Below are 14,551 nucleotides of genomic sequence, written 5' to 3' on the forward strand. Positions count from 1 at the left end.
GCTTGCCTGTTTGCTAGCTTGATTGCTTGCTCGCTTGTCTTGTCCGTCTAACATAGCTTGTCTTGTCTTGTCCGTCTAACATAGCTTGTCTTGTCTTGTCCGTCTAACAGAGCTTGTCTTGTCTTGTTCGCCTAATAGAGTTTACCTTGTTGTGTCCGCCTAACAGAGCTTGCATCTGCATTTGCTTGTCGCCAAACTCATGACGTGTACCACCATGAGTTTGACAGGGGGTGTTGGAAAATTAGTTATTATTGTTTATTGTTTATGGTTTTCTTGTGGGCCAAGAATATTAGAGTTTCTTACCCGTTAAGGATTAGGGTTTTGCTTTAGTTTTCACTATATATAGTAGTAATTGTATTAGTTTATTTTATCAAGTCAGTCAAAATGTAGTCTCTTCGGTTCATGTAGCCTTCTTGGCAATTCCGTTTATTAAAGTTTCATATTCAGTTTGTTCGTTTATTCGTCTCGCACTCTGATAGTCAACTAATTTGTGTGGCTCCAACACCAATTCACAAGTAATGTATGTTCATGCATGCCATTAAAGAAGAGAATGCTTTTGGAATAGTATTGTGTGTCTATTCATCTCTCAAGGAGGAATTTATAGGATGTTACAATCATATCAATAAGGAAAGAAATAATTACATGAAATCATACTATGCTAAGAATCCCAAGATTATAGGAATATACACAAAAGTCAATACTCCCCCTCAAATTGGTGCATATATGTCGCACATGCCCAACTTGTGTAAGAAACTTGAAAACTTTTGACTTGAAACAACCTTTGTAAGGATATCTGCCAATTGATCTTTTGTTCTTATTGTCGGTACCTCAATTATTTACTCATCCAATTTTTCTTTAATGAAGAATCGATCAACTTCAACATGTTTTATTCTGTCATGTTATACCAGATTATGTGCAATGTCACGGGCAGCTTTATTATCACACAATAAATTCATAAGCTGATCATACTTTATACCCAAATCACTTAACAGAAGTTTAAGCCACAAAATTTCACAAATCTCGAAGGCCATACCTCTGTTTTCAACTTCTGCACTAGAACGAGCAACCACTTTCTGTTTCTTACTTCTCCATGTAACCAAGTTACCTTCAACAAATGTAAGGTAACCTAATGTTGAGTGCTTATCGTCAACTGAACCTACCCAATTAACATTAGTATAACCTTCAACTCTAAAATGGTTATTCCTTTTAAACAAGATTCCTTTGCCCCGACTTCCCTTCAAATATCGCAAAATCCTCATGACTACATTCATATGTTGTTTTCCAGGGTCATGCATATATTGACTTACTACACTCAAGGCATAAGTAAGGTCTAGTCTTGTGTATGCCAAGTACATTAAACGACCTACTAACATTTGGTATCTCTCTTTGTCAACTGGTACTTAATTAGGCTCAATAGAAAGCTTCAACCCTTCCTCTAATGGTGCAACTACTGGCTAATACGCTAACATGCCAGTTTCGTGGAACAAATCAATAATATACTTCCTCTGTGACAAGAAAATTCCAAAACTGCTTCTTGATACCTCAATCCCTAGAAAATATTTTAGGGATCTAAGATCTTTCATCACAAATTCTGTAGACAAGTATCTTTGCAAGGCCACAAGTTATTCTGGATCATTCCCTATTACCACCTTATTATCTATATACACAATAAGTGCAGTCAACTTTCCATTTCTTCTTTTCAGAAATAAAGTATGATCAGAGTTACTTTGCTTGTAACCAAACGTTCTCATAGATTTTGTGAATCTTCCAAACTATGCTTGAGGGGACTTCTTCAAACCATACAAGTATTTATCTAGCGCATTACATCCTGGTGGAAGATCCATATAAATCTTTTCTGTCAAATCTCCATGCAAGAAGGCATTATCCACATCAAACTGATGTAAGGGCTAATTAAGATTTGCAGCCAAAGACAACAAAACACGGACCGTGTTGATTTTGGCCACATGAGCAAAAGTATCCGTATAATCGATTCCATATTTTTTAGTGTACCTTTTTGCCACCAATCTCGCCTTGAAGCGATCCACCATCCCATCAGCTTTATACTTCATAGTATAAACCCATTTACATCCCACAGGTTTCTTGCCAGCTGGTAAGTTTGTGATCTCCCAGGTAGCATTATTCTTCAAAGACTTCAATTTTTCATTCATTGCTGCTTGCCAAGACACATTAGGCTTAGGGTTAGGTTTATTCACTAAATATCTAGTATTGCATTTAGGGTCGAATTCATAAGTAAGTTTAGGAATACCTCGGGTGACACGGTTAGGGAGACGACATGGTGATGGTGCATCCAGGATCGAATATGATTAGTTATGGTCATTAAGGCTCAAGAATGGCGAGACTGACTGTGAGATAGCATGCGGCACTGGATTGTCCGATGATGAGGAAGGCAATGAGTTATCTGGTGGTGTCGACTTGTCCCTTACATGGCTTTCAGTATCGTTTCCATGTAATGATTACCACTTGTCTCCAAGACATTACCACTTAATTCCACGTCATTCACATCACTATTTTCTTGTGAGTGGTCACCACTTGTTTCCGAGACATCATCACTTAATTCTAAATCATTCACAATATCTGTATCCAGAATTATATAATTAAGAGTTTGAACTTCTATCTGACTCTCCCCTCTGAAGTGAAGACTCGGGATTGGCAAAGTACATCTCATGCTCATGAAATGCAACATCCATAGTAATAAATAGCTTTTTTGTTAGAGGGTGATAACGTTGATATCCTTTTTTACTGGAGGCATATCCTACAAACACACACCGTAAGGCTCGAGGTTCAAGTTTACTCATCTGCTGTTTGTGGAGATAAACGAAGGCCACACAGCTAAACACATGAGGTGGAAGATTGGGGATTGCAGGAGCATCAACATGTGAAGAGAGAGCTTGAAATGGTGTCTGAAAATCAACTAATCGAGATGGAACATGATTAATAAGATTCGCAACTGAAGTGAGAGTTTCTCTCCAGTAGGATAACGGGAGACGCACCTCAAGCAAGGAAACACGAACAACCTCCAGAAGTTAACGGTTCTTGCATTCTGCAACTCCATTTTGCTGTGGAGTATGTGGGGATGTAGTTTGATGAACAAGAACCATGATGATCAAGAAAGGCATGAAGTTCAGAGTTCACATACTCGCCACCATTATCACTCCTGAGAACCTGTATTTGTGACTTATACTGTACTTGCACCATTTTGTGAAATTGTTGAAACAAAAAAGGAACTTCACTTTTGGACTTCATTAAATAAACCCAAGTCATAAGTGTGCAATCATCAATAAAAGTAACGAACAAATGAGCACCACCAAATGTAGCAGTTTTAGAGGGTCCCTACACATTAGAATGAATTATCATAAATTGAACTAAACTTTTACTCAAACTGGACAGAAACGAAGTACGATGACTTTTAGCGAATTCACAAGCACCACATTTAAAGCTAGAAACATCGTTATGAACAAATAAGCTAGGAAACAACCTTCGTAGATAACTGAAAGCAGCATGTCCAAGTCGACAATGCCACAACCAAACCTCTGAAGCTTTATTCTTTTCCCACTAAGATCCTTCCACGGCAAGAGCTTGAGTCAACATTCGGGTACTATTTGATGTCAGTTCCAAGTAGTAGAGCTTCCCCTTCCTAATACCATAACCAATCGTCTTACGAGTCCGAATGTCCTTAAAAACACAAAAGAAAGGCCAAAAAATCACAAGGCAATGTAGGGCGACAGTTATTTGAGCAACATATAATAAATTATGGTCAAGAGAAAGAACAAGAAGTATGGAATCAAGATTAAGGGTATCATAAAGAAAGACAACACATTCCCCTATAATGGGGGCAACATTACCATTCACAACACTCAGTTAGTTTTGGTGGATGGGTTTAGTGTTTGTACCTGTCTAGAATCACAAGTCATATGTTCAGTAGCATCAGAATCAATTATCCATATATTATTCGGAACAGATGCAGAAACCTTTAAAGCCTTACCATCATTACTTGTATGATCAGAATTTACCTTAACTTCGGTAATCAATGCACATGACTCATTACAGTGGGGATGACGAGTCCAGCATGTCATTGCTCCACATGAGTTGAATGCAACGTCTGAGGTGATTGATAGGGCCAAGATTCCAAACCAACTAGGTCAAACAATGTGAGACCCCTGGAAAAACAAACAGTAGCCCAAAAAAGACAAACTATTTTTTCTCTTTTCTTTTTTTCCTTTTTTCTTTTTTTTTTCCTTTTTCTTTTTTCTTTCCTTACTCCTGTGGACTTCCTTCGAAGCACGACAAAGCAAGAAAATTACAGATCACAAAAAATTAGTTTTGCATAACACGGGTTGGGCTACAGATTGGTACGTGTGCACACAAGTTTATGATTCTGGTGTGAGTTTCAGGCAGCAATGGTGTTTATTTGATATAGACAAGTGTGACTAGAACAGATCAGGTGTGGGTGCGGGAATGATATGTTCAAGGTGGTTAGCAGCCATTTTATGGGTCTCGTCTTTGGTGCAAACGAAATTGCAGACACATGTGGTAGTTCTCAATAGGGATTTGCAGCAGTAATTTCTGGGTTTTGGACCTCGGTTTGTGGCCACGTGATGCAATAGCGGGTAGTGGTGGGTGGCTGCAACGATCTGCTCGGTGCATTTGGGTCAACAACAACGGGATCACTCACTAGTCTAGGTGGATGCGAGAATTAGCTCGGTGAACTTGGGTCAACGACGACGACGTCACTTGCTGGTTTGACGGTGAACTACACAATTGGCTGCGCTGCTGGTGGTTCTTGGTTCTACGCATTGTGCGCGATTTATATATATATATTTAACCTAGGCTCTGGTGCCAATAAGAGAATGCTTTTGGAATAGTATTGTGTGTCTATTCATCTTTCAAGGAAGCATTTATAGGATGTTACAATCATATCAATAAGGAAAGAAATAATTACATGAAATCATACTAGGGAACTTTAACGAAAAGCACCCGGTACTATTCACTTTAACGAAAAACCACATTTTTACACTAAAAAGTCAATCTTGGTACTATTCACTTTACCCTTTATTTTGTCCTTATCATTAAAATTCAAAGTTTTCAAACCCTTTTCATTAGTTTTCCTATGCTAAGAATCCTAAGATTACAGGAATATACACAAAAGTCAACAATTGGATTAGCCATAAAATTGCTTTTTGTGAGCAATTTGGTTGCTGTATATTTTTGTAAATGTTTCCCCTTGATGAAGATATTATTAAGTTTAGTTCAAGTACGTAGAATTCTTATAAAAACACGCGCGGGCACACAAAAATATAGCATGTATGACACAAAAATATGGCCTTTATGACACACAAAAATAGTCACTAGTCAGGGTCTGGCTGTAGTGTTTGGTTTCTTCTTGATTTTTCAGTCGGATTGGTGTCTTTTTTATTGGACTCGCCACCCCTGCGCTTCAAGAAATTCTAGTGTCTTTGCATTTATAGATGGACAAGGATTGTCTGCACTTTCATTTTCGGTGTCCTCCCGTACTCTCCTATTTTGTGTGATCACGGTCAAACCACGTTAATATTTTATATTATTATTCATGTCCTTTATAGATATTGACATATGGGTGTATACATTCGGTGATTCACCTTTTTTCGACCGAGTAAATCTAACATGTTAATGGACACGGATGTATACAACCTACGACGATGCGACATTTTCCCTTAATGTGCCCCAAGAAATTTCTAGAACGTATGAAGTTTTAGAATTGAATATGGACCTAGAGCATATAATCCAATTTCAAATTCCTTTCTAATACAATAATTCTTTTTTTAGGGTGGTGTTATCCACACTTATTTTTATCTTCTGCACATTACTCTTAATTTTTTGTCATTGAATTAAATGAATTAAAGACGATCAAATAACAGAAATTAATAGAGAGTGTGAAAAGTACCAAAACAAAAAACAAAAAAACAAAAAAAGATGTGTGGATAGTGCCACCATTTTTTTTACTATAACGTTTACAATGTACTGTAGTGTGAAAGGAGACCATTCATGATGTATAAACTCATCCATTAAGGTCAAGAAATGCAAAATACTATGTGCAATTGATCAATTTACGCGAGTGCACAATTGATCCTATCACCGTCCCATCGAAAACTCTTATGTTCATTTCAACATAACCATGGTACATAATCAAAGTTTTGAACACAATAGCAAGTGACATGATCTTGCTTCAAAAGAGATGAGTGAGGATCCTTGCCGGATCCTCTTTATGAGGATCTCGGGGATCCTCAAATCACATCCGTTTATCGTACATTGTGCCATCAGAAATAATTGTAATTTTTTTAATTTAAAATTGAATATAAACAGTATCTAACAAAAACTGACCGCACGACGCACGATGCACGATGAACGAATGTGATTGGAAGATCCGGCAAGGATCCTTTCTCAAAGGAGATTATCAATGACTAATGACCCTGGCTGTTTACCAGTAAGAAATTTACTAGCACTAGTAAAAAAAACCCTTGCGCAATGAAACACACATCGTCGCGCAAAGTGACTTTGCGCGACAAAATTTTGTGCGACGAAATACTAAACTTCGTTGCGCAAAGTCTTTACAAAAATAAATAAAATAAAATAATTAATTTTTAAAATCTTTGCGTGATGTAATCCAAATATTTCGTCGCCTAAACCAATTTATTTTCGTTTTTTTATTTTGTACGTATAACACTTAAGAAATTGAACGGTATATATATTTATTAAGTGACTTTAAATTTATTATTTTAGTTCGGATCGGGTTTTTGTTAGAAAATATATTTTTTAAATTGATGATCGAATTAGTTCATTGTATTCATATAGGGTCAAGGAGTGTAGCTGTAAAAAATCATCAAAATTGGAGTTGAAATAACCATTAAATCGTGATTTTTCGTTTATAACCGTCAAAAAGTTTTGTCCCATTACTTGGTCTCTGAATGTTTTTTTTTTTCGATTTTTGGCGTATATGATCTCGAAGTATATACAAACAAGTTTGACGGTTGGATCATTGAAACTAGTTTCGTAGAATGCGTATCCCATTAAAACAATAGATTCACTAACAATTAAGAGTTTATTTATACTTTCATTAAATATAACATAATCCACTAGTGTAAATATTTTTAATTGAAGATCAAATTCAGTCATTGTATTCATATAGGGTCAGGGAGTGTAGTTGTAAAAAATCATCAAAATCGGAGTTAAAATAACTGTTAAATCGTGATTTTTCATTTATAACCGTCAAAAAATTTTGTCCCGTTACCAGATCTCTGAATATTTGTTTTTTGTGATTTTTTGCGTATGCGATCTCAAAGTATAAACAAACAAGTTTGACGGTTGGATCTTTGAAACTAGTTTTGTAGAATGCGTATCCCTTCAAAACAATAGAGTCACTAACACTTTTGAGTTTATTTATATTTTCATTAAGTATAACATAAGATTTTGTGGTATCCACTAGTGTAAATATTTTAAATTGAAGATCAAATTTATTCATTATATTCATATAGGGTTAAAGAGTGTAGCGGTAAAAAAAATAATCAAAATCAGAGTTAAAATAAACATTAAATCGTGATTTTTCGTTTATAACCGTCGAAAAGTTTTGTCCCGTTACTTGATCTTTGAATGTTTGTTTTTTGCAATTTTTGGTGTATGCGATCTCGAAGTATATACAAACAAGTTTGACAGTTGGATCGTTGAAACTAGTTTCGTAGAATGCGTATCCCATCAAAACAATAGATTCACTAACACTTAAAAGTTTATTTATACTTTCATTAAGTATAACATAAGATTTTGTGGTATCCACTAGTGTAAATATTTTAAATTGAAGATCGAATTCATTCATTGTATTCATATAGGGTCAAGGAGTGTAACTGTAAAAAAACATCAAAATTGGAGTTAAAATAATCGTTAAATCGTGATTTTTGATTTATAACCGTCGAAAAGTTTTGTTCCGTTACTTACTCTTAGAATGTTTTTTTTTTTTTTTTGTGATTTTTGGTTTATACAATCTCAAAGTATATACAAACATAGACGGTTGGATCGTTGAATGGTGTGTGTGTGTGTGTCTATATAAATTAAGTAACTTTAAATTTATTTATTTTGTACATATAACACTTAAGAAATTGAATGGTATATATATTTATTAGTAGCTTTAAAATTATTATTGTAGTTCGGATCGGGTTTTTGTTAGAAAAATATATTATTGCGGGTTTTATGTAAAAAAAAATTGAATTTGAAGGGAGTAAAGTCACATTTTCAGTAAACTTTATAATAATTTTTTTAAAAAAATATATATAACTTGTGCGACGCCACAATGGGGTTGTTGTGCAAAAACCAATAGCGTGACGTCATAATGTGAACACGCGTTGCGCAAACCAATTTATTTATTTTATTTTATTTTATATTATAAATTTTAAGATATAGTTGTTTTCATAAGTTTTTATTATTTTTTCAAAACTTTGCTCGATGAATATCAATATTTCATCGCCACTTATTTACTTATTTTTTATTTATTTTTATGTTTTATATTGTTAAACTAAATTATTTCTTTATTTTTTGTTATTTTCTTTGCGCGACAAATACACATTTGGTCGCCTAAACCTTATTTATTTTTATTTATTTATATTTTAAATTGTAAAATAAAATTATTTTATTTTTTATTATTCATAACAATTATTTTTATAAATATTTCATCACACAAAATCCTTAAATTTGGATGAGGGCTAAAAATGGGACGCGGGAGTTTTTTTTTTTGTTTTAAATTTAAGACTTTGCGCGACCAACACTTCTTCGCGCAAAACTCTAAAAATTTTGACGGGCACCAAATGGGACTCGGGAAATTTTTGAATTTAAAAAAAAAAATTTAAGACTTTGCGTGTAGTATCCCACATCGGTGGGGTAAAGGTTGGTCTCTGGCCTTATATGCATATGCCCCTCTCTTCCTAGCATGACGCGTTTTGGGTAGTGAGGTTCTTTTGCCCAGAAACAAATCCGTGAGGGCGTGGCCCATAGTGGACAATATCGTGCTACGGTGGAGTCAGATGTGACAATTTGGTATCAGAGCTAGACTCACTGTCTGTTCAAATGTGCCGACGAGGACGTTAGTCTCCCTAAGGGATGTGGATTGTAGTATCCCACATCAGCAGGGTGATGGTTGGTCCTTGGCCTTATATGTACATGCCCATGTCTTCCTAGCATGACGCGTTTTGGGTAGTGAGGTTATCTTGCCCAAGAACAAATACGTGAGGGCATGGCTCAAAGCGGACAATATCTTGCTACTGCGGAGTCAGGATGTGACATTGCGCGACCAATATTTCATTGTGCAAAATCCTTAAATTTGGACGGGAGCCAAAAATGGGATACGGGATTTTTTATTTTTTATTTTTATTTTTTTTAAGACTATGTGCGACCTATTTTTCATCGCGCAACACTTCGTCAAACTTTGCACGACCAACACTTCGTCACGCAAAACTCTAAAAATTTAGGCGGGCACCAAAAATGGGACGCGGGAATTAGTTTTTTATAATTTTTTTAAGACTTTGAGCGACCAATATTTCGTTGCGCAAAGTGATACGGTTTTTAAAACCAAAATAACTCTTCCACCATTTTCTCAATGTCTTTCTCTACTCTTATGTAAGATCCCACATCACCCAGGTTGAAGATCCTGTAAGCCTTATATGTATATTCTCATCTCTACCTAGCATGAGGCCTTGTAGAAGCTCACTGGCTTCGGGTTCCGTAAGAACTCTGAAGTTAAGCGAGTTCGCGCGAAAGCAATCCTAGGATGGGTGACCCACTGGGAAGTTCTGCTCGCGTGAGTTCCCAGAAACAAAACCGTGAAGGCGTGGTCGGGGCCCAAAGCGGACAATATCGTGCTACGGTGGAGTTGAGCCCTCGATATGGTGGGGGCCCGGGCCGGGATGTGACAATTTGGTATCAGGGCCAATCCCTGGCCGGAAATGTGCCGACGAGGACGTCGGGCCCTTAAGAGAGGTGGATTGTAAGATCTCACATCACCTATGGGTAAGAATTCTGTAAGCCTTATATGTATATTATCATCTCTACCTAGCACGAGGCCTTTTGGGAGCTCACTGGCTTTGGGTTCCGTAGGTACTCTGAAGTTAAGTGAGTTCGCGCGAGAGCAATCCCAAGATGGGTGACCCACTGGGAAGTTCTGCTAGCGTGAGTTCCCAGAAATAAAACCATGAAGGCGTGGTCGGGGCCCAAAACGGACAATATCGTGCTACGGTAGAGTCGAGCCCGGGATGTGGTGGGGGCTCGGCCCGGGATGTAACATCTTAGCTCGCCTCTCTCTTTCCCTCTCCTCAAATTTGACCCTCTCTCTCACACTCACTCTCTCATCTCTCTCTCTCTCACTATCTCCTCTAATTCTCTCACACTCACTCCTCCCTTTCATTCTCACTCACTCTCAATCTTGCCAAAAGGTATATTCTCCCCAATGTTTTTTTCATTAATATGTGTTTTTGGAGTTAGTTTTGATTTTGTGCAGGGTTTAGGGTCGAGTTTAGGGTGAGGAGTGAAGTATGGGATCAGATTTGGGATATACCAATTTTAGGGGAGATTATGCCAATTTTCTGTTATTTTTTTTGTTATTTGACCATATTTGTTTTTTAGTAGAGAATCGTCGAGATTTTGATGGCTAAAGTTGAGGATTAGGATGCTATCGAAACATATCCCCTGCCACTACCACCACAATAGACTTGTATTAGGATTTTATTATTGTACTTTGTTCATTTATGTGTACATTTTGAATATATTATATATATTGGATAATTTGATCACTATTTTTCATATGTAATTTTATTTTGAATATGTTAATTTAAATTGAAGTAATTAAAAAAATAAAATCATACAATTAAATTAAATTAAAAAAGTAAAAATTCAAAATAATTAATATAAGAGAAATAATAAAACAAAAAGTCAAAAACCTTGCGTGACAAAATATTCCGTCGCATAAAATACTAAATTAATTTATTTTAATTAAAAAAATTTAAAAACTTGAAATATTTCCTCTCGCAAAGCTACTTTGCACGACGAAGATTAATTTTTGTCCAAACTTTCGTCGCACAAGGTTTTGCGTGACGAAATTGTATTTTGCGCAACAAACTTATTTCATCGCGCAAAGTGTTTTTTGTAGTAGTGTGGTCAGACTCGCTCCCAAAGCGAGTGTGGCAGCACTAGCAGAGCCAAGTACAAGGCTGCCTAGGATCTTTAAGCTTTAAAATATTAATCTTTGGACTATTTTATGAATTTTAATTGTTATATTCTACTTAGCAAATGAAAATTTGGATCTTAAAGCTACTTTTAAGGAAAATAAGAGCTAATAAATGTTAAATAAACTCATCACTTTAATATAGTAGTATTAAATTAAAACTTCCATACCACAATTGGTTCCTTATTTTATTCACTTGAAAGTTTTGAAAGCTAGAAGTCTAGAAACATAGTATAAATTTTTTACTTCAAATTATTACTTTCAGGTTTACTATTATATAACTTTATGTAGGCAACAAAAGATTAAAAATTTGATTCGTATAATAATTTTAGCATAGCGTACCCACCGAATAATTTCTGGCTACACCATTGTGTGGCAGGACTTGCTAGTTGTCAACCATGCCTACAGTTTCTTGAGTAAAAACTATCGGCAAGGGGAGTAAATCATGAGAATCCCACGGACTCGGCTTCTCAGGGTTGGAATGACCTATGAGATATGAGATCACAGTGTTTGTGAATCTGTGATCTAAAATGAACAAATAAGTCTTGCTTTAAGAGTAACTTGGAGCCAAAACTGGTGTGAGGAAACTAGTGGTTGTGTGATAGATATTGCCTAATGTGTTCTCAATATGTTAATTTGTGTGGCCCCGACACTAATTCACAAGCAATGTCTGTTCATGCATGCCATTGGATTAGCCATAAAATTGCATTTTGTGAGCAATTTGGTTTATATATACACTTGGGTTAAGCCGAAGACTTCAAAAATCCGTTCTTTACCTTTGGCTTAGCCCAAGTGGTAAGGATGAATACTAGTTTCATGGCATGGAATTCTGGACTTGTTGAACCAATAAATGCATGATGATTGTATCCTTTAACATTTTTCTTGCTAGAGAGATAAAAAACATTTTAATTTGCATGCAGTCCTTTCTGCAGTGAGCGGAATCCAATCAGTAATTTGTGTGCTACCACTTTCGTGCACAAAACATTTTACTTTGCGTGCAGTCCTTTGTGCAAGTGGCCATGGAGCACTGGATAGCACATCTAGGAGATGAGGTGGTAACAGAAGAGAATTCATCGATGTTCAAGAAGATAGTTGTCAACTATGCCTACAGTTTCTTGCGAAAAAAAATTAGGCAAGGAGATGAGGTGATGGCAATCCCACGGACTAGGCTTCTCAAAGGTTGGGATGACCTTTGAGATATGAAGATTTCTCAGAGATTAGGTTTGTAATATATGTGGAGGATGTTTGATTTGAACTGGAACATTTTAACGATATGAAGTTTTAGGCATGTTCATCCACACACAGAGAGAGAGAGAGATAAGGAGCAATTTCTATGCTGTTCGAAACTTGTTTCAGCACTTTTCAGACCGAGAGTTCAAACTGCTTGAATTCGCATTATTATGCTCGATAAAAGGAACTAGGTTCCCGTGTTCTAACTTCTTTTCTTTTCCTCTCGAAAGGGAATGAATTTTAATTAAGTTGGATCTAAATTAGGGATGGTAATTCAAATTGTTAAATCCGATAAACGTGGATAACAGTCTGAATGGAGCATATTTGGGTATATTATGGATATGGAGAAAAACCGTGAACTTTAATCGGTTATAGTTGTGGATATAGTTATAGGGTCCTCAATCTGTATCCGTCTCCGAATCCAAACCGAATAATATATAATAGTATTATGTAATATATATATATATACACACACACATACATATAAGAAGCCTTTAAGGAAAATGATCTCCATTTTTTTTTTTTTATAAAAACAAGGATTAGTTGTTGGGCCCAAACTACATCAATTTTAATGATTCGTACAATCTATTTTTTAATTTGCACCTCATATACCATTCTTACAAAATAGTAGCCAAATCGAAAATATTTAAAGTATCGAATTCAGTTTAAAGAAATTGACGAACACTTTGTTTTCTAAGCAATAATGAAATTTCAACGTGATAATTAAATAGGCAACTGATTTCGGATTAAATTGAAATTTTGCAAGGATGATCTAGAAATCGAGACTTATAAAATAAGTTGTTCGGATCGTTAAAATTCGACGTGAAGTGGACCCAACATTCATTATTCACCGCATAATATATTTAGTATTCATCGAACTCAATACTATATTCATTATGCATCAAACCCTATACTATTTCATTATGCACCAAACGTAATGCTTATGGGAGATATCAACAGCTCACATCATCAAAGTTTTATTAAATACCCTTATTTTTATACCCAACAAAATACATTCATTGTTATTGTTTTTACTATTAGATATGGCTATTTAATGACGAAAATAGTATTACTAAATTATTGTGCGTCAATTGAATAAATATAATCTTTTTTTATTTTGACGAAGATGGATATAACCATTAACCGATGAAAAATCCGTTACCCGGTGGGTATGGCTATGAATAATCCCCGATGATTAATTTACAGTTATGAATATAGTTAATTTTCGTAGTTATGGGGATGAATATAGCATTTTCGTCTCCAAATCAAACCATTGCCATCCTTAATCTGAATTAAATAAATCTTCCAAATAGAGCCCAAAAGTTTAAAGGCTCCTTAACCCTAACAAGCTAATCTGGGGACTACACTATTTCCCTCTATGAACATGCATAAAACTTTCGACAAAAACATTCTCTAATCTCTATCACTATTAACTAGGTAGAGTAACCTTAAAATATGGCTTGTAATAAGAGTCATCTACGGCACCCGCGTAAATTGCTCGATCTCTAGCAGCAAAAGCCTCGGCATTTTCAGCGGAACACACAAGCGACCATTATACGTCAAACATGCAGCCGCTACCCTTGTACACTCTCCTAACTAGATTCCTGAGGGCCTCAATGGTTAAACTTTGAGAGATAAAGTTCATTATGTTTGTACCTTACTTCATTAATTCCCCAACTACCAAGCTAAGGTCAACTTTATACCTAAAGGTTCGCGTTGAGGCACCCCTGCCCAAGCATAAGAGTTTCTCTCCAACCAGGAGGCCAACCACAATGCTACAAGTGTCAACATCAGAATAAAACTCCCAGAGAGTCCCACATCGACAACAGACGAAAGCATGAGACTCTCCTCAACTATAAAAGGAGACCATTTTCTTACAACTAATTTCTAACGCTATTATTCTACTTAATCCATTATTAGAACACACTAATGATGATTATGCTTCAATCCTTGTATTATGTAAACTCTACATTATTAATGAGAACTCCTATACCCTCGTGGACATAGCCCAACTAAAGGTGAACCACGTACATCTTGTGTTTGCTTATTTATCTCTATCTCTTTACA

The sequence above is a fragment of the Malus sylvestris genome, chromosome 16, assembly GCF_916048215.2.
Source record: "Malus sylvestris chromosome 16, drMalSylv7.2, whole genome shotgun sequence".
In the NCBI taxonomy this organism is placed as follows: Eukaryota; Viridiplantae; Streptophyta; class Magnoliopsida; order Rosales; family Rosaceae; genus Malus; species Malus sylvestris.